Below are 20,365 nucleotides of genomic sequence, written 5' to 3' on the forward strand. Positions count from 1 at the left end.
GATCTCATTACAGATGGTTGAGAGCCACGATGTGGTTGCTGGGAATTGAACTCAGGACCTCTGGAAGAGCAGTCAGTGCTCTTAACTGCTGAGTCATCTCTCTAGCTCCTTGTGCCACAAGTTTTTTTTTTTTTTTTTTTTTTTTTTGGTTCTTTTTTTCGGAGCTGGGGACCGAACCCAGGGCCTTGCGCTTCCTAGGTAAGCGCTCTACCACTGAGCTAAATCCCCAGCCCCCGTGCCACAAGTTTTATTGTCATTTCTAGCTAATATAGAGCACTAACGGAAAGAGAAAGGGGTATGGTGGGATTCTTTGGCTATTTGGGTTTCTTTTTCTTGTTCAAAACAATCTGGTTCAAATGCAAAACATGGGCTATTCGTGCCACCAGTCACTCTGAGAGGAATTAGTACAGAATGGGCATAGGATTCCAGTGGGCCCAGGACACTCGGGGCTCTAGCAGTACTCAGTGGCCGTTCTGGTTATCTGATGAGAGCTGTGGGGTATTCCTGTGCAGACCGGAGGCTCCCCGAGGATTCCACAGCGGAGTCAGAGATCCTGTTGACAACTTCAACTGAGTAGAGCGTCAACATTGCCATGGTGGAGAGATGGGATGTTGCAGGTTAAAAAGCAGAACTACGCTGGGCGCTTTAATCCTTTTGCTATTTGACCTGAGGTCCCAGTGACTATTAAGGTCAGTGAAACTCTCAAAATTTACAGCTGAGCCTGGCCAACCTCTATCCTGTGCTGACCCTGAGGCAAAGAACACGTAAAACATCTGAAGCCTAGAGAAAATGTGTGAGTCCTCCACTGTCCCCCACTTTCCTCGCACACTCGCCGAAGTGCTTAGTAAGTGTACTTGACGGAGCACCCCCATTTTTGCTATAAAAGTTTCTCTCCGCTGCTACATAGCGGGACATGCCATCCAAGGTCATTTGAGTCTGCTGTTCCCAGGTGACGGCCATCCGTATTTGGTTAGATTTTCCTTATATCCTTTAAGAAAAAGTCATGGTTGCACACCAACGATTATAATTAAAGAAGCACAGCGGGATGGCCTCGTTCCTGTGTCTCATCTGCACATGCGTGTTCTTCACTAACTCACTGAACTTCATGTATAAGGTGCTAAGCCGAAAGTGAAATTATTAAGAATGAAGAAACGGCAAACCCAGAGCGCTTAAGCAAGTGCAGGGCAATTCGACAGTAGTGTTTGTAGGCCCCACCCCGGTTGAGGATTACAGTCTAAAAGCAACCTGCTCTCAGAGCTGGCCTTACGCACCGCTGTGCTTAGGGTAGGCACTGAGCTGAGAAAGCCGGTAGAACAGATTGTCTGTGACCTCGCTTGGCAGTAATCCTTTCAGGAACACCTCATCTCTCCCAAACCCAGCCCCCTAAAAAGTCAGAGATGCTAAAGCTATGAAGACATTGATTGGCCTTTCTGATAAACCTCAATTTGATGCTCTTCACGTGTCGGGTGCAAACATGGAGCATTGTTGAATGTCATGCAAATATCATCTAGGATCTCGACAATCACCTTCCTATGACCTTTAACTCTTCATATATAGCCCACCTACCTTCTCTCTGAACTTCACGCTCAGAATCCCAGCCTCCTCCAAGACTCACCAATCACAGCCAATCAGCACTGCAGGTTTAAGCTACCCACCACCCAGTCCTGTGCTCTGCTCACAATGCTCGCCTCTGGACTCCAGACCATCCCACCCCTTGCCTTGGTGTCCCATACTTTCAACTGATCAAGCGTATGGAGCGTTTAGCTCTGTCTTAAGCCCGGGTTCCTTTCTGCACCCCCTTTGCCCAGAGGTAACACAATACTCCGTTAGTTTTCCTATGTACAACAGTCTGACTTCTTTCCCGACTCCAAAAAGCATTCCTTCCCCAAGAATGCCCTTGGCTGCCCTGCACTGACTTGCAGTCTTGGAGGAACATAATAAATACATATGAAATATAACAAAGCACTGGAAAGGTCGAAAGTAATCTATATTAAAACCAGAAGAGACCCCCCACGCTTGCTAAATTTAAACTTAACCATTTATTTTTTATAATTTATTTTTATTTTATGTGAGTTGGCGTTTTGCCTACATGTATGTCTGTGTGAGGATGTTGGATTCCCTGGAACTGGAGTTATGGATAGTTGTGAGTTGCCATGTGGGTGCTAGGAATTGAACCCTGATCCTTGGGAGAGTAGCCAGTACTCTTAACTGTTCAGCCATCCCTCCAGCCCTGCTTAAGGTATCCATTTTGACCCATTTTTTTTTAAAGGAAATGAAACACACACACACACACACACACACACACACACACACACACAGTGAGAGGCACCTGTGTATTCCTTCCCATTTTATTTCATTTCCGTTATTTATTTTATGTGTATAAGTACACAGTAGCTGTCTTCAGACACCCCAGAAGAGGGCATCGGATCCCATTACAGATGGTTGTGAGCCACCATGTGGTTGCTGGGGATTGAACTCAGGACCTCTGGAAGAGCAGCCAGTGCTCTTAACCAGTGAACCATCTCTTCAGCCCAACATTTGCTGTTTATCCTTACGGTTCTGGTTTTTATGATGGCCATACATGGACTTTTATCTGTAATTTGTAACTATTAGTATGAATTTTTAAGATTCCCATGAATAGCATCCCCCTGTCTATAGTCTCAACCCAAACGTTCTCCAAACATGGAGTAGTAAAGACCCAGTAGCTAGCTTAGTGCTGCTCAGAGGTTCTAGAATCTGTAACTGCTGAGGTCCACTGGGAAGGTGTCTAGTTCTTAGGCATTTGCTCCCTTGAAGGAGCTAATGTGACCCCGCCTTCCCCACTTCCGTGTTCCTTCCTGGCTGTGGGGGTCAGCAGGCATGACCTCGACTGAGATGTTCTACACACGCCCTCCCATCGTGTGCTTCTTCATTACAGCTCCAAGGCCACGGAAGCAATTGATGGTGGACTTTAAAACTGTGAGCCGAATCCAACTCTTCTCTTTTAAAATTGACTATCTTGGGTGTTTTCCTACCGCAGTGCACAGCTGACTCGTACAAATGGTATCTGCCGTGCTTCTATTTATCAATTCGCAGCCAGTGATTGGATTGACTATACTAGGGACCGCTTTCCTTCCCAGGGCTACAGTCCATCCTGCACACAGGTTTGCTTGGTTCTGTTGTGCAATGTGGAAACTGGAACTGGCTCTGACCTCTGTGTGCTTGTTCACTTAAAATGTGCAAATCAACACTCTTAATAGACTCAAGATATGGATTCTAGATCTTAATAGACTGTGAATATGGATTATAGGCCGCTTATTTCTCCTTATTGATTCCAAGATGATATGGAGAAGTATTAGGATTTTAATGGCCCTGTAATCAGATATTCTGTGGAATTATTATCTCTACTAGAGTGTTTGGTTTGTTTGTTTTTAAGGAGCCCAATCCTTTTCTGTAAGAAATCCATTTCTTTCTTTCTGGTTCTATTTCATCCTTTCTCACCGACCTCTTGCTTTTCTCCTTCAGGGTTTGTGCATGCTGCTGTACCAGTTAGAACATCCTTCGTTTGAAAGGCTGAACAGAGTCCCCTCATGTATCTGTGCATGAGTCTATCTGCGCATGTGTTGGTGGCACTAGGCTTGCTCTGCCTTCTAGCAACTGGGAACGGTGTTGCTGGAATGTGTGCACAGCTACCCATTCCTACCATTGAGTTTGTTGCTGCTTTAGAGGATGAATACAGACAAAGTAGGACGGGAAAAGCCATCGGGGTGCCTTTGTTGCTGCTGTTGCTGGTGCAGTGTTGTGCATTCTTACAAACAGGGTAACAGTACACAAGAGTTTCAGAATCCACACAGCCTCGCCAGCACCTGCTATTTATGACCATTCTAGCACGTTCAAAGTGGCGTCTTACTGTGGTTTTGATTTGTGTATTCTCGAGTGCTGGCTTTTTATGACCTCCTCTTCTTTTTTAAATTAAAGGTTTTTTTTGTTTTTTGTTTTTTTTTACTTATTTTATTTATATAAGTACACAGTAGCTGTCTTCAGACACACCACAAGAGGGCATCGGATTCCATTACAGATGGTTGTGAGCCACTATGTGGTTGCTGGGAATTGAACTCAGGACCTCTGGAAGAACAGTCAGTGCTCTTAACTGCTGAGCCATCTCTCCAGCCCTTTATGACCTCTTCTTAATGCTTGTTATTATTTCTTCTAAAGAAGTCAGACATCTCAAGCCATAGAATAATAGCAAACTCAGACCTATAGATACATCTTCTGTATGAGAAAATCCATATATATTTCATGTATGTATTTGATATACATAGATATATACATATGTGCGCGTGTGCGCACACACACACACATACACACACATATATATGTATATATATATATATATATATATATCAGAAAGAATGAAATACAAAAAAGACTGGTTTCCTAAGCAAAGAAACAAAAACTCTAGTAGAAATAATAATTCCACAGAATCAATCTATGTATGTATGTATGTATGTATGTATGTATCTATCTATCTATCTATCTATCTATCTATCTATCTCTTTTAGGCAGAAATTGGTGATAATCCCTCCCCCCATACTTGTGGGAGTGAGGCTCTGGGCTTCCCTTTTTCACAGTTTTCTCTCTATGAGCTTCTGCCTGAAGGTGGTGTGCCTCAGGTAGCCTCCAGGGGCCATCAGAAGGTTGTGAGCTTGTCCGACTTTTGCTTGGAGCCCTTGGAGAAGCAAATTGGGAAACAGCTCTCCTGGGTTCTGTTTTCGTTCTCATTATTTCTCATTACAGCATGAACTTCCTAAGTGGAGGATTGAAATAAGGAAACTGTTCAGAAGTTTTTGCAAATCCTACTGAGTGGTCTGAGAATCAGTGCGCAAACTCTTAACTCTTTCATGTCTTACAGACTTGGTTTGACCTCCAACAGAACTGTCTGAGAGATTGAGAACTCTAGATCACTAAACAGTTAGGCAATCTTTCATTGAAAAACTAGGGAGGGAGACAGATATTCCATACTAGGCACTGGGTCAGGTACTCTTTATGTGGTGGCTTGTAAATTATGTATCATTTTGTATTACTAAAAGTAATTTGTCAAGACCACAAAGCTAATAAGTGCCAGGACCATAAATAAAACCTAAGTTCAGCTAAACTGCTGCTCCCCAACATGTCCATCGTGCATGGCACATAACTGTGGTTATTTTCATGACACTCCCTTTAAGGACTGAAAACAGGGACCCTCTCTGCATAGAGTAAATAGATGACCTTTGTATCCTCTGATATACCATGGGCTTTGAGATGCTCTAAAAGCAACCCAGTTGAGAGCTTATTTAAAAATGATTACTCTGCCATCCACATAGGAGGGTCCCAGTTCATCCAAGTCACAGAAACAGGCGTGGCATGGTCTTGTTTATTGGGGTGAGATTATTGAAATTCAAGCCCCAGGGGGGAAAAAACCGAGGACTTTTATCTTTCAAATTCTTTGTGCCATGAGTTATCTGTGGCAGGAGGGTGGAAGGAGAGGTGATTATAGCACTGTTTATGGGGCTCTGCTCAACACCACTCTGTTTCCCTCATTTTACTTGTTGACAAAGAAAAGCATTTCAAACATATTAAAAATATAAAACCTGCCCTCTGATAACCCTCCTGGCTCGTCATGTGATATAAGTGCCCAGGGGCACCTTTATCTAAGGTTCCACAGTGCTTTATGTACTCATTAAGTCCCCATCCATCTGTTTTGCTGTATTTTATTGCAGAGGGGTGGAAACACCATGGAAGTCACACAGTGTCGGTGCAGTGGCTTGATGGGGGTGTTCTTCATGGATTCTGTGCATCCAGCCTGTTCATTTCGACTTAATATGCGCTCATCAGATAATGGGGACCATACTGGCTAATGTCACGAGGAATTTATTAAGTTCTAGACTCTGCATAAATTCTCATGAAGATAAATACTCGCTCACTGTATATCCTTCTCAAATCTGGAACGCAAAAGCTGTTAAAATCAGACGGAAACAGGGAAGACCAGCGATATCTAATTAGTAATCTGCCCCGAGTTTACAGTAAGTCCCGGAGCCAGGATGAGAGCCAAGAAGAGTCCGTGTTTTTACTTAGTGTGGCACTGTCTCAGCATGCAACAGACGGTCCTTTTTTTTTTTTTTTTTTTTAACATATTGGAGCTTCATGAATACAGGGGAAACAACTATTTTGCTTTGATATATCTGAAACATCATATCAATTATGAAATCCTTGGTTGCAAACAGAAACTGGCTCTGGATGAGAGATGGGGAAATGGGACTTGGGGTGGCATGGAGCGTAAGTACTTAGAGGATTGAAGAAGCTGGGAGTTAAGTCCCTATTGACTCCACAGCGCTGCTGCCCAGCGAAGGAACGATCATCTTGTCCACAGCCCAGGACTCAGCTTGAGGGGAGTCCAGTCACCTGAGCTGGTCTGCCATGCCCGCCTCTAGCTGTGGTGTTTCAGGATGCAAATGGATGGTACATCCTCATGCACCTGATGGGGAGGAGCAGAGAGTTCTGGGTGGCAGCCACTTTCTGTAAAATGAGAGTCCGGCAGGATGTGCTGCCCACACAGTATTCCTAAGACACTGTGTGATGGGAGGCGGGCATTCTAGATAGAGTAGGGTAAGAAGGAAAGGTGGAGGGACCAAAACGGCCAATAAAGATACCTCAGTGGGGATAAACTCAGACAGCATCTCTCAGCCGCAGCCAGTGGATGCACTGAGGTTGGCCATCGCAAACTCAAACGGGCTAACTACATTAATTCCACACGAGGCAACACAACCAGAAGATATATGTGAGAGCAGCGAGGGAGGGGAGTCAAATGGAACAGGAAAAGGAGGCGTGGATCCTCACATGGATTAAAGGTCAAAGTAAATAGAATTTACATTATTTTAGTAGTTACAATGTATGAAGTCCAAAGGAAACTCCAGTTCCCCAAACTCCAAAAGGCAGTCCAAATACCCAGACCTGAGCTCCCTTTGGACAATAGGAGTTCTAGTGGTTAGATAAAAGCCAGCCTTCCTCACGAACTTGTGAAAAATGGTCGCCATCACCAAAAGGAGTCATTTCCCTTTTCCTCTGGCAGTCAGGACAGATGGTTACCCATGGCACCTGGCACCTGGCACCCCGCGCTGTCCTCTAGGCTCCCTCAGTGTCACGAATACCTGTCACACATTTCAAAGTCCAAGCCGGCATTCTAGCCCCTTTCACGCTGCCCCACCCCACCCCTGCCCCGCTACTCCAGCTCACAGGATCCACTCAATTCCTCAGCTACTCAATCTCTTTGTAACTCCGCTGTCTTCTCTATGTTTCCGATATGCTTCCCACACTATGGTCTCCCTTCTCTCTTCCCTGCTATTCTCCCCTCTTGCAGATAGATAGCATCCTGTCTACTGTCCATATTCAGTCTGCTTCTTTCTCTTTCTCTGCTCTGGACTCTTCCATATGCCTCTGACTGCTCTCTCTCTCTCTCTCTCTCTCTCTCTCTCTCTCTCTCTCTCTCTCTCTCTCTCATCTACAATAAAAAAAACCTTCCCCTTAACCATACCATGGAGCTGTCCTGTCTCCAGTGTATCCACGATGCACCAAACATTACTGTAAGCTTGCACTTCTCTTATTCTTCATAGCAATCCCGTTGGAACAGAATCACTGTTGTCATTATGTAGATTTAAAAAGACGCATGCGCAGAGGGGCTTCTACTTTGCTTATGGTTACACAGCGTGCGGTAGAGCCAGGAGCTGAACCGAGAAAGGCCGTTTGCCTCTAGAGCCTGCCCCTTTAGTGGTAATCTAGACTAAGTGAGAGAAGGTGCTTCTGAAAGTAAAAGAGCCACATAAAACCAAGGCCCGATAGCTGGGTACATGCTTTGGTCCTTAGTAGATGCTTTTTTTTTTTTCAGGTAGAAGGTACATTAGAGATAACATCAATAACATCACTGCATTTCACACCAGGGAGAACAGGAGAGACCATCATCCGGTCTGCTAGGTTCACAGGTGAGAGCCAACGGATGCAAATTTGCTCTATTTAGGTATTGTTGCTAAAATCCCTTCCACGGGGAAGAAGCAAACAACACCTCTCTCTCCTCCTAAGGTCCTAGCAACAAACCTACAGACTGAGGTGCAATGCCACCAAGTTCACCCCAGGAAAATTGTGAGGGCTAGTTTTATGAGCACCTGACACAAGCTAGAGTCAGCTCAGAGGAGGGACCCTTAAACGAGAAAACGCCTCCAAGTGCCTGGGCTGTAGGCAAGCCTGTGGAATACTTTCTTAATAGTGATTGATGGGAACCCTAGCCCGTTGTGGGTGGGGTTACACCAGGGCTGGAGTTCTCGGGTTCTATAGGAAAGCAGGCTGAACTTGCCCACTCCATGAAAGTGGGTAACCAAAGACTACTTAGACCAGAGGCCTAAGGTAAAAACCAAACACTACTGGTCAAAGAAAATAATCAATCAAATGATTCCTAATATATTCTGCTATACTCATAGGTCAGTGCCTTATCCAGGCATCATCAGAGAGGCCCCTCTGACAGCAGATGGGGACAGAGGCAGAGACCCACAGCCAGACATTATGTGTTGAGAGAGCTTAAATGGGAAGTCTCCATCAAATCTTTTCCCTTGAGCTCGAGGAGTCTGGCAGAAGAGGAGGTGAAGAAGATTACAAGTACCAGAGGGAGTGGAGGACGCCAGGAGAAATCAACTAAGGAAGATGCACCAGACCTCAGGGAGACTGAGTGAGCGAGCACAGGGCCTGCAAGGGTCTCCTATTAGCTCAGTCTCTTATGGGACTCCAGAACATGAGGAGGAGTGCGTCTCTGACGCTTAGACCTGCTCTTAGGACTCTTCTCCTCCTGCAAGGTTGCCATGTCTAACTTTGATATGATAGCTTTGGTTTCACTTCCTATTTTATTTTGTTGTGTTTGGTTGTTATCTCTTAGAAGCCTGTTCTTCTCTAATGAGAGACAGAAATGGGATGGATCTGGACAGGTGGGGAAGAGCTGGGAGGAGTGGAGGGAGTATAATCGGGATATACTGCATGAGAAAAGACTCTATTTTCAATAAAAGAAAAAAAATGGGGGACAAAAAGAAGCGAGGAAGCAGGTTGAGCAAACCAGGAGGAACTCGCTGGTCTCGCTGGTCTGCAGCTCCTCCACTGCTCCTTCATTTGCCTCTGTTTGGATGTTTTCCTTGACTTCCTTCAGTGAAGAATTGTGAAATGGAAATGTGAGGGAAATAAACGTCTTTTCTCCCTGAGCTGCTTTTGGCCATTGAACTTTATCACAACAATAGAGACCCTGCGACAGGAACCAGTGACTTTGTTAGGCTTTCTTACCCAGCAATGGGTAAGGGCTACAGCAGGAGCATGGCTGACTTTCAAGGAGACACATGTAGTCAACATGCGCAGCTGTGACGGTCTTTCCTGAGGATCATGGTAGTTTGGTTGGGTCAGGATAGTCTTTAACTACAAACATTAATCTGATCAGTGCCCTTCCAGTATCCTCCCCATTACGTAAAAACCATAGAGGCTAACACCAATTCCTGCCAATATGTTCATAAAGAAAATGCTGGTAAGACTGAACCCCCAGTGAACTAGATTGTTGGGGGGAGGGTGGCAATGGGGGGAGGATGGAGAGGGGAACACCCATAAAGAAGGGGAGGGAGGAGGGGGATGTTTGCCCGGAAACCAGGAAAGGGAATAACACTCGAAATGTATATAAGAAATACTCAAGTTAATAAAAAAATGGGGTACAGAGCGAAACAAACATTCTCAGCTAAGGATTATCGAATGGCCAAAAAGCATTTAAAGATATGGTCAACATCCTTAGTCATCAGGGAAATGCAAATCAAAACAAGCCTGAGATTCTCCCTTGCACCAGTCAGAATGGTTAAGATAAAAAACAGGTAACAGCAGATGCTGGCGAGAAAGTGAAGAAAGAGGAACACTCCTCCATTGTTGGTGGGATTGCAAACTGGTACAACCACTCTGGAAATTCAGTCTGGAGGTTCCTTAGAAAATTGGACATTCCACTAACTGAGGATCCAGCTATACCTCTTCTGGGCATATACCCAAAAGATGCTCCAACATACAACAAAACACATGCTCCACTTTGTTCATAGCAGCCTTATTTATTATAGCTAGAAGCTGGAAAGAACACAGATGTTCAACACAGGAATGCATTAAAAAATGTGGTACATCTACACAATGGATACTACTCAGCTATCAAAAATAATGACTTCATGAAATTCATAGGCAATTGGAATGAACTAGAAAATATCATCCTCAGTGAGGTAACCAAATCACATAAAAAGACACTTTGTATGCACTCATTGTTAGGTGGATATTAGTCCAAAAGCTGGAACTACCCAAGATGCAATCCATAGACTACAGGAAGCTCAAGAAGAAGGATGACCAAAATGTGGATACTCCCACTCCTTCTTAAAAGGGGAGAATATATCCATAGGAGGGGATATGGAAGCAAAGTTTAGAGCAGAGAAAGAAGGAACGGCCATTCTGAGCCTGCCCCACATGTGGCCCATACATGTACAGCCACCAAAACTAGATAAGATTGACTAAAAAATGTACTCTGACAGGGACCGGATATAGATCTCTCCTGAGAGACACATCCAGGGCATGTCCAGTACAGAGGTCAATGCTAGCAGCAAACCACTGAACTAAGAACAGGACCCCCTTGGGGGAATTAGAGGAAGGATTGAAAAAGTTGAAGGAGTTTGCAACCCCATAAGAACAACAATGCCAAACAACCAGAGCTTCGATGGACTGAACCTCTACCGGAAGACTATTCATGGACTGACCCAGGGTTCCAACTGCTTATGTAGCAGAGAATAGCTTTGTTGGGGCACCATTGGAAGGGAAGTCCTTGGTCCTGCAAAGGTTGCACTCCCAGTGCAGGGGAATATGGGGGTTTATTAAGGAGGATGCATGGGGGAATACACACATGGGGGAGGGGAAAGGATGGGGGCTTATGGGCAGGAAACTGGGGAAGGGAATAACAATTAAAATGTAAGTAAAGAAATATATCTAATAAAATAATAAATAAATAAATAAATAAATAAATAAGAAAATGCTGGTAACCTGGACTAGCTACAATGAACCTAGAAGTAAATGTTGGCAGCTCTCTGCATTTCTGCGGCACATTTATTTCCGAAAGTTCAGTAAATGTATGTGGTTTCCTCATACATGGCTTGGGTGAGCATCTGGGCATACATTTACTGCTCTCCACTGCCCCATCCTTCCTCCTTAGTGTGTCACATTGACTGTCCACCATCCACCCAGCTCACATCGTCTCCTGAGAGATGCCTCGAGAAACACGACTCCAAGGGTCTTTCTGGTATTTATTTTAACCACTGCAATGGTTCTAAAAAGAAACGGCACTTTTAAAAGTTCACGTGGATAAGCTGACTTGAAGGTCTCATACTTTACTCTAGAAATAGTCCTGTATGTTAGGCTAAACTGTGGCTTTCCACGGAGGTACTGTTAGGTCATGGCAGTGCTCCCCGCCCCTGCAGCTGACTTGCCTCTGCTGAGATATTTGAGATACTCAGATGGGGGAGAGGTAAGCCCAAGACAAAGGGGCTCTAAACCCCCAATCCCTACTTGCTGCAGAGTGAGTAACAAGCAAAGGCTCCCTTCCCTCTCTCTAGCTTTGGGTTGGGGCCAGGTTTCCTAAGTCCCAAAGCCCCACATCAGATATTCCTTGGAGCAAAGCCATAATACCGTCCTAGAGCGTCGGTCTGCTCTGAAAACGTTCCAAACATTAGCATATTCTCTCATTCCCCAGACTCCCTCCTGCCTGTTAGCTGCAACCTGGAGCCCTTGTAAACAGAGAGCCCACTCCGTCGCTTCATGTATCAAACTAGCTCTCTCCCTAGCAGTGGCTTCTCGGCCCTGAGAATACCGTGTCAGAATCAGACAAGTACATTGGTTTCTTTCTACAATGTCGGAATTTACTGAATAAATAATAAATCCACAAGAATCTGCAGCTTTAGAAACAGAACTTTGGCAAATCTCTACCTACTTTGGGATTCTGACCCAGGCTGGTTCCTTCATTTCAAGCTTAGTTACTAATATTAGCTCTCATATCACATATTGCCTAGTAAATATGTACATCCGAATATGTCTGGCTTATATAATAATACAAGTTAAAGAGGTTGTAGTAGGGTTCAAGAGATCTCGAAAGTGGGCCGAGAGTCTGCACTGATAAAGAATCAGACCACTGCCAAGAGGGAACTGCTGGTGTCAGGTTTTGAGAGCCAAGTTCCAGGTACCAGGTGAAAAGCGTCAAATCAGGATCTGAGAGCAGGAATGGAGGGTCAGTCCAATGAGTGAACAGGTGAATAGACGAATAGTGAGTAGGTGATGTCAACAGTGGAGGACTGAGGGACAGTCTGGAAGTCCTAGGTCCTTGAGCATGGCAGTGCTGGGGGGTCTCTTACTTCATAGGGGCCAGGTTAGAGGGTTACATCCTTCCCTTGGTCTTGTGTGTCTGCTAAGTTCTTGGGCATGGCTTCCCTTACATAATTTTAATATGCCCATGTGCCCCTAATGTCTCAATTTACTCCAAAGAAACAAAGAAGGGAGGCTCCATTTCTATTCCCAGAAATGCCATTTATCAATCTGTGCTGGATGGTTGGTTCCTGACACAGGCACGGTTTCTGGGTCTATGCAAGGGCTGCAATCATCCTTGTCCCTGAAAATGAAATCAAAACGGCTTGCGAAATGGAGTCTCTCCTAGGGCACATACAGTCTCAGAAATCAGTTTTATAAAATGTGGACTTGGTGCTGGCAATAGTCTGATGTCAATGCTGGCTAACAGTTAGGTATAGTCTAAGCAGCCCTGCGCCTTATTGACCTGTAAGGAAGGCTGTGTATTGCTTTAGCTTTCCCAGGGGACAGACCGAGGTGAGACTTCATCAAAGCTCAACTTGGTGAAACCAGTGGCTTTCCTGGGCTTTTTTATAGAGCACAGGTAAAGGATTATATACAGGAATGTTGGAGATACCCAAAACACTGGTATTGATTCAAAGTCCCACCCCGTCATGGAAGATGACCTCAGGAAAGCTGCATTATTCAGACTCACTTTCAATTGACCTTCCATTCCTATACACTCTAGAGTCTCCCAAGATCGCTTGCAGCCAGCGAGTGGGAGGAGGTTTGGAGGAACAATAGCAAGAATCTCAGGTGAAGCTTTCCCTGAGTCTCCTTGGGAGTGTTAATAGCTTCATACCATTACCACGGACCTGGCTACCACTGTGTTGTTCTGCTCTGGTTGCCATGGATACTGGAGGGAAAGTCCAAAATGGCATCACGTTATGCCCGGAGAGGGGCGGGGAAACAAAGAAACAGAAAACCACCGTCTAACGCCACACAAGATCTCTGCAGTGTTCCAGGTAGAGTCACGTCGTCACTGGTCCAGTCCTCCAGCTCCCAGACTTTTGATGGGTTTTCCCTGCAGGTATTCCTGCTGTGTTCCACCTCCATGGAACGTGTTACCCAGTGACATGTGGATGGCTCTCTGCAAGTGCCTGGCCTGGATTGTATGAAACTAAACTTTACCTATTGAAAGGAAACCCAGACATTGGGATGTGTCACGGGACATCCAGGCTGTTATCAGAATGGGGAACAGTGGCCTCTTCCTTACGTGGGACCAGCCTTGTATCTAGGACACTGCGCTGGAGATGGAGAGACAGGGTAGAGGAATGCTATGCTATTTCCAGTTAGTTCCCAAGCAGCAGGAGGTCTCTGGAAAGTACTTCCTTGAACCATAGGTGGTGACATCCGATGACATCCCTGGCATATATAGGAAATGCAGTGGTTCCTGGGCTATGCATCTTTTTTTGCCCTGTAGCAAGAACCCAAAACTTTAATGGTTTCTTAAGGGTTCCACCCCTATCCTACCTTTCTCCTCAGGGTGAGCCTCAGCCTTTAGCTCTTTCCAATTGCTGGGCGGGGGAGGGGCAGTCTGTAGGCCTCTGGGAGTGAATGAGAGAAGTTCATTTGCTTTGCCTTGCAAATCTCCTGCTCCTCCCCAGATTCGACCAATATACTCCAATACATCTGAACCCAGTAGAGAGAGCATGGCTTCGAGAGACACCCTTGCTCCGAGAGTTTAATTAAATTGAGAAAAGGCAGGTTTGCACATCTTCCCGCTATCCTGCCCCGTTTGCAGCAGGTTACACGATCATTTTAAAACAGCCTTGGGGGAAAACAAATTCTTCTTAGAGAGAATGACAACGTCTGGGGGAAATAGTAGGAGTGGTAATGGAGAGTGTTGATTTAATTAATTTTATTGCCTATCTGCATCGCCTGGGAGCAGGTAAAATAGCCAAACAAGATATGCCATTTCATCTTCATGATCCTCACATTCGAGTCTGCAGGAATTGACTTAGTTGTGGAACGGAAGCCACTGTGTAAGGCAAAAGAAATTGAGGTATTGAGGCCTTGGGTTTGAGAGACAGAATTCCCACAGTGCTCTGAAAAGAAACGTTAGAGGATTGGTAGCTACTGGTTTGAAGTCTGGGAATGCCCTTGACTGGGGAGGTCACCCCCACGTGAGGAACAGTGAGGTGTGCTTCCAGTACAACTGGGGGGCAGTATTATGTCTGCTGCGGGCACCCTGACTTACATAACTTATATTGATCGTTCCTAGGTTCTGCCTTTTTCTAAATCGTGCTCCAAAGTGGTTTGGTTAATTAAGTCGCCTATTTGTCTGTATATCCTAGAACACCCCATTTCATTTCAAACATCTTTGGGAACAGCAGGTAACCGCTCCCCATTTACTTGCAGGGGCAGAAGAACCACAGGCTTCTTTCTTCTTTTGGCTCCTTTTGTTGCCAGTTTCCGTCTGCCCTCAGGAGGAGGTTAGGAAACCCCGCACTGCACCCGGCACAGGCTGGATCGAGCTTTCACGCTGATTTTATATTAGAGCCAAACACATTTGCGACTGCTCCAGACTGGTCCCTTTATTGACTGAACTGTCCTCGGGAGTGAGCTGTGTGGGAAGGCAGGCTTCTCAGCAACAGAGACCTTGGGGCACAAGTAGTGCCCATCCCCTGCTGGGTGAAAATGGCTTCAGGTCTTCCTAAATGCCAAGTTGGTCTTGCCCTAAGGATTTGACTTAGTCTAAATTGTCAAGTTCCAGCTTCGCCTAATAACTCCACCATTGCCTGCATTTGCTTTTAATGGGGACCATGTTACCTAATTCTGCAGACAGTAGACACAGCAGATTGTGTAAAATCAGCATTTAGCACTGAACAGGGATACGCGGGGACACGGGCAGATGTCTGTCTCAGTAGCTCAGCCTCTGGGTATTCAGCCCTCCGGGCCCCAGCTGCAGACTCTGTGGAGCCCCGGCACAGATCTGCCTAGAAAGGGACCCAGGCAGTCACAGCCAGGGCTTCCTTGGCCCCCCTTCCCCACAGGGTGGCACTCACTGATGGGCCTGGCTCCCGGGTGTGAGGGGATGAAAACCCCCAGGGCATTTTCAGCTCCTTTTAGCTTCTGTCTTCGGTGACAAATCCGGTCACAAGCTTTTTGACCATTGGGTCTTCATGATAGGCTTCTAGTGAGGCCCCAATGGGATAGATGTCTCCAGATTTGCTTTTTAAAGTACCAGATGCAGGAACGGGAGTCACCATGTAGCCCTCTGAGACAGACACAATGACAAGATACTGGTCACTTAGCTTGTGAACAAAAGTTTAAAGAAGGAATAAGAAAGGAGGGGTGGTTTGCCCCATCCCATTCCCCCTTATCTTGTGCTCTGCTGTCTTAAGTGCCACAGCTGCTGTCTTCATCACGGGGTGTCTGGGTTCTGTATGCGGCGCCCTTTGATGCCACATAGACTCTGATGGTAAGGACATGAGGTCTCAGAAAGGAACTGTGATTACATCGCCACGAGGAAGCTGGCAAAATTCACACTCAGTGTAGAGGATTGTTTATAGCCTGCTGGAGACTGATCAGTGGTGTGGTACTCAAGCATCTTTGACTGTTTAACGTCGTATTCACTGTGTAGGGTCACACCTTTCATCGCAATAAAGGGACGGCGTCAGACAGCCTAATCTTTGCGTGGTTACATTTTTGTTTGCAGATCAATTTCTGTTGGGGAACCAGACTGTACGCAGAGAAGGCAGGGCACACCCAGGCCCACATCACTCACCTGCCATCTCACCTGTCACTTGTGCCTTGCTTTCCTTCCTCAGTCAGCTAACATGGACCACATAGTAACTAAGCATGGGTCCTTGCCTCCTACAAACTTACCCTTCCTCCAAGGAAACTTTGTAACTACGCCTTTGCTGGCCCATGCTAGGCTCCAGACAATATCCTTAGATTATAGGCCTGCTCCTCTAAGAAGCAGGTCACCCCAATAGGACTGATCTCACAATCTGAAGAAATTAGGCCAAGCCTTCCCCACCCCCAACTCTTGTACTTCTCTCTAGAAAAGAGAAGAAAGTTGTCCTGGAGTTTTACAGCTTCTCACTTATTGTCTGACTCAGTATCTGATTCCTCTGGGCTTCCCGTTCATGCAGGTTGTGCTGAACTGAGTCACATGGTGCATAACTCCCTAACACACCCTTTTCTGGGGATTTCTCTGAAGATTCTTCTCCAAATCTCCCAGTCATGCTGTCCAGGGAGGTTGTCTCTTACGTTTAACGAGGTTTAAAAGGGAAGTCTCTCCTTCCCTTTAAGGCTCCATCCTGTTGCCTCTGATGTAGGGTACCATTCCTTTCTTAATGCTTCTCAAGGTCCAAGCATGGCACCCTGGAGCCTCAAGGCTCTTTCCCCAAAGAAAGCTTATATTTGAAGAGGAATTTTGTGTCCACTCTTTCCTGATCCAACCTATTATTCTGTATCTCTCTCCTTCCACCCGTCCCTTCCCTCCTTTATGGCTGATGTTTTATTAAAGGCCTTTCACCAAAAATGATCGAACTCAGAGTCTCGTTCAAACCCCAGAACTGAACAGCACTCAATGCCGGTCTCTTTGTCACATGCCTGGAGCATGGCGTGGCTGGGAGAATCTGTTAGAAACTAGCACTGACAAAGCAGAAAAGCCATTTGTAGCTGTCCAGCCTGCAAGTCTCCGTCAGCCTTCCTGTGGGGGTGGGGTGGGGTGGGGAGGGAACTAGTCAGGCAATTTTAGGGTAAGGACCCCAAACGTTTTAACTCTTGTCCTTGACTAGAAAGAAGCTGGAAATGTCCTTTGTTCTGTGGGCGGCTCTGCCTTTGCCAGAGGCTTGGAGGGAAGATGTTAATCTTTCCTCCCCTAAATGAGCGCTTCCCTGCCTGGCAAGTACTCAGACCATATGATCAAACCAAGAGGCACCAGGGCAACTCATGCATGGACCCACCTGACGGGCCTGCTCACACCCTCTCCCCACGCCCCAGTTTTTTGCCATGAGTCATAAAAAGCTTCTAGGTTTGGTGAGACCCCATCTTCTCTTAAGCTCCCACTTGTAATCCTATAATAAAACTCCCCTCTAAACCCACTTTTTCTTTGCCCATGAATTTCATCCTTTGAATTCAAGAGACAGAGAACCGGGAAGACAGGGAAGCTCCCCGGCCTGGAGTTCCTTCAGTGGCTGTTAATTCATCTAGGACTCTAGGACCCTGAATTATGCTCAACGGAGGTGAGAAGAAAAGGTGAAGTTGCTCTCAAAAAGCCCCACTTTCCCAGTATCAACAGCTCTGGCTTTGCTTAAAAAAACAAAACAAAGCAAAACAAAACAAAACACCAGGGGAAGATTTGCAGTCTACTCATGCCCAAGTTCCATAATTTTCATTGTTTTAATTTTGGAGGGCTGGGAATTGAACTCACGATCTCATTGCATGCTAAATATGCCCATCCTGACGAGTTAAACCAGTCAAAGGCATGGATGCTGTTAGGAGTCCCCTAAAACAAAGAGTAATGTTGTGTCAACTCTTTCCTGAAGGCCTCTAAGGAGTCCTGTGCTGAGCCCTGTTTGAGAATCACGGGTTAAAGGGGTTTGCACTTCCCTAGGCAGTAAATGGGATGCTTGCTAGAACCCCACAGAGACCAACAGTGAGAAAACGGGTAGTCTAGAGTGATTTGGGGGCCGACCGTATATGACCATAGATGTTGAGGCATCCAATAATTTTAAAAAATCGTTCTAGCATCAGATGTTGATCATATTACTCTGTGTCACTGGGGGAACTTCATATTTAGATAATTTTAGAAAATTTACTTCTAGGGTTTTACTGTCTTCCACCAGAGGTTCGGTAATAAACGATGATGTTCCTTTCCCCCAGTCCTCATGGATGCAGGCAGGGCCAGCTGTCAGCTCACACAGTCTAGAGTACCACACATGGGGAAGCTGGATGACCTGATGAAAAGCAGGTCCTCACTTAACCAGATTATCTAACCTACTCCTGCATCGCGCACCCCTACGAGGCTGATTTACGTCCCCTGCCCAGTAGCCTAGAAGACATATTCTGCTCACAAATAGAATGTTCATGAGTTCAAACTCTTGTAGGTGTCAGTTTTGGGGGATCCTCTTCATCTCTAAGTAATCAAGGGGAATTGGATCCTTTAAAGACTGTTGGTCTGCTTCCCTGAAGAAGAGATATTTTATTTTTGTGTCCTTGTCAGGTTCCCCTTCCGAGGGTCTGATTCAGTTGAGCTGACCGTGAGATGTGGCTTTGTGTCTTTTGAAAAGTCCAAGTAGGTTGATAATCATCTCTGCAAATCAATTCATATCAGAGCAAATCACATTGGATGTTAAAAGAAACCAGAAAATACACGTTAAAAACAAAACAAAAAACCTTCTACACCAGTGACTGTCTTTGCTTTCTTTGAGGGTTTTTGTTACCTCTTCAGGGCCAGGTGGTGGTTTGTTTGTTTAGTTTTAGTGTTCTGAGTGCCTGGCATATTCTCATTTGCAGGACGAATCAGAGAGGCTGCAGTGTGTTTTTATACTAGGAAAGGATTCAGGACCCAGAGGAGGTGAACTCTGGGCATTAAGGCTCTTCTTTATCCTCGTCCCCAGGATGGTTTGTTCTCGAGATGCTCGAAAGTGTAGAGTAACTGCATTGCTTCTTGGCTTTCCCACGGTGGTCTTGTAGCTCCTGGGTCAGGCTGCCTTATGCCTTAGAACTACCCCTGGTCTGAAAAAAAAAGTTGCCTAGTCTTCTTTACCAAAAAGCTCTCTCTAAACACAATCCTATCCCTGCAAGCTACAGCAGTTAACCCTTACTGCTGCATAAAGCTCCTTCCAGTGACCCGTGTGCCCCCATTACCTGTTTAGCCTTTCATCTTCAGCCTTGACTTGCTATGCACCAATACCCTTACCAGTTTATACCCCAGGGCGTTCTTTTTCTTCCTAACCCCATCTCTTCCTGCCATGGGGCCATCTTGTTTTCCAGGTAAGTTCCTACTTGGCTCACACCGCCCCAGCCCTATCATTTGGGCTTGCTATATTCCGTCTGTTCTTACTCTAGACCAGTGGGTCTCCACCTTTCTAATGCTAAGACCCTTTAGTACAGTTTGCTCACGCTGTGGTGACACCCGCCCCCCCCCCACAGACACACACATCACAAATCTGTTTTTGTTGCTACTTCATAACTGTAGTTTTGCTATTATGAATGATAATATAAATATCTGATATGCAGGCTATTTAAAATGGGGTCCCTGCAATGGGGATCAAGGCCCATAGGTTGAGAATCTCTGCTCTAACTTAAAATGACCTTTACATGTGTTTGTCTAACATAGGATTTCATGCACTCTACTGCTTTTTCCGGGAACTGAAACCACCATTCCTGACCATTTGCCATCCTGTGAACACCTGACAGCCAGTGCCTTTGGGATTAAGTGTCTTTACATCCACCTTCTCACTTCCAGGCTTTACCAGGAACTGTGGTAAGTGGCTCACCGCCTCTGTGATGTTCCAAATGGCTCCCAGGGTCTGGCCTCAGAATGCAGTGTTCTGATAGCTTACAGCAGTCACAGGAGAGCCAGGGGCTTCAAGCCACATGGGAGAAATCTGTCGAAGTGGGCTTCCACGGGCCTCATCTGTTTCTTGGATATGTGCAGTGTCTGACACACCAGTACCAGGGTAGCTACTCACTGCCCAAGCACTTCCCATAGTTGTTTTATTTGAGTCCCATGATGTATTTTGGTAGAGGAGATATTGAATATAAATTTTAATAGAGGACATGTTGAATCTAAGCCAGCTTAAGGTATTAAGCCAAGTGAATATAGTTCTTGGACTAAAATTTAGTTTGGATTTTGATTTCTTTAGTCTTTTTTTCTTCCTATAAGGGTACCTTTAATGTGTTCAGTTATGAATTGTCACATTTAATTCTATCTTTATAGAAAACCCTGCTTTCCTTCACCTGC

At 45.5% G+C, this 20,365-nt stretch overlaps 1 long non-coding RNA gene across 2 annotated transcripts in view; it reads left to right on the forward strand.

Annotated features, from left to right (window-relative positions):
* The window catches only part of LOC134486392 (uncharacterized), a 117,898-nt gene that overhangs the window by 95,232 nt on the left and 2,301 nt on the right, over positions 1-20,365 (forward strand). For both annotated transcript variants that reach the window (XR_010065241.1, XR_010065242.1), the window contains one exon: positions 19,739-19,885. This is a non-coding gene — a long non-coding RNA (uncharacterized LOC134486392). The remainder of the gene's footprint in view (positions 1-19,738; positions 19,886-20,365) is intronic.

Source organism: Rattus norvegicus, chromosome 3 (genome assembly GCF_036323735.1).
Source record: "Rattus norvegicus strain BN/NHsdMcwi chromosome 3, GRCr8, whole genome shotgun sequence".
Lineage (NCBI taxonomy): Eukaryota > Metazoa > Chordata > Mammalia > Rodentia > Muridae > Rattus > Rattus norvegicus.